The following is a 1,288-nucleotide window of genomic DNA, read 5'->3' as shown; positions in this document are numbered from 1 at the left end:
CCTGAATGTTTCAAACTCTTTCGGGCCTTTCCACCCGGTTAACGCTGTTCCAACCCATGTCATTCCTTTCCCTGTTCTTGTTACCGCATCACCCCGTCTCCTAATTACGGGTTCTTCCACCTCTGCATCCAAATTCTCATTCGCCTCATCTTCCATCTCACACCCCTCGTTTTCGGGCTCAATTGCCCGATTCCTTCTAACCCACTGATCAACCTCATCCTCAACTTCTAAACCCCGGTTCACCTCATTTTCTTCTCCCTCTTCTTCATCTTCTGTCGGAATTCTCGGAAGAACATCGTCAAGATTAAGCCGAATTCTTCGGTTATGGGTGTTATGTGGGACTGAAGGTTCAGCCTGGTCAAGGTTTCGGTTTTGGTTTCGATTTTGGTTTCAGGTTCTAGAAGCATGAGCTGAGTTGTTCTGGTTGTTTTGGTTATTGAAAATTGGTGGTGGAGGTTTGTTATCTAGGTAAAACATGTTATTTTGAGGGAGTGATTGTGTGTCTTGATTATGAATTTTATTCTGGTTCTGGTATTGGTTTTGGTGTTGGTTTTGGTTCTGATCTTGATCTTCCATCTCTGAGATTATGTTCTGGGCTCGGTTCTGTCGAGCCAGTCTCTCAATCTCGGGCTCGAAAACTAACGGTGACTGTCTGCCCGAATGGAGGGTGTGCATAAACATGTTATCTGCACAAACAGCACACCCCGCGTAAAATAGAAAAATAAAATTTAACTAAAAGCTGCAAAAAAAAATTAAAATTAAACACACAAATCAATTAACACGAAAAACACTAAGCGCACTAACTCCCCGGCAACAGCGCCATTTTGATGATCATCGTTTGAGTCATGAAAAAACCTAAATAACCTAAGTAGATAGGGTAAATAAGGTATCGTATCCACCAGAAGTATGTGGTCAATGCAAATCGTGTAAACAATTTTAATATTATGAAGTGACATATTTTAGTGCTAATCACACAAGCAATAGTTTGAATATAGAATTTAGAAAATAAATGAGTAACAAGTTTCAATCAATTAACAAAAGCAAATCACACCCGGGAGATCAAGTAAGCAATCTACAGTGATCTCATGCAACCTAACAGATTAATTATTAATGGTTAATGACAGTCTGATCAATCAGACAAAACCTTAGACATCAAAAATCGCTTTACACACGGCACTGGTTATCAAACAGTCCCTGCCAGTGTGACTCAGTTAAGGGCAATTATATGTTTTATCGTATTCAACCTAATAAACAGTCATATGATCAATTATTATAGCAACTGGTAACA

Source organism: Bidens hawaiensis, unplaced genomic scaffold, assembly GCF_021521415.1.
Source record: "Bidens hawaiensis isolate Kalapana, Puna unplaced genomic scaffold, B.hawaiensis_p1.1 tig00044489_1, whole genome shotgun sequence".
Classification (NCBI taxonomy): Eukaryota; Viridiplantae; Streptophyta; class Magnoliopsida; order Asterales; family Asteraceae; genus Bidens; species Bidens hawaiensis.
This window is presented reverse-complemented; position numbering follows the sequence as displayed.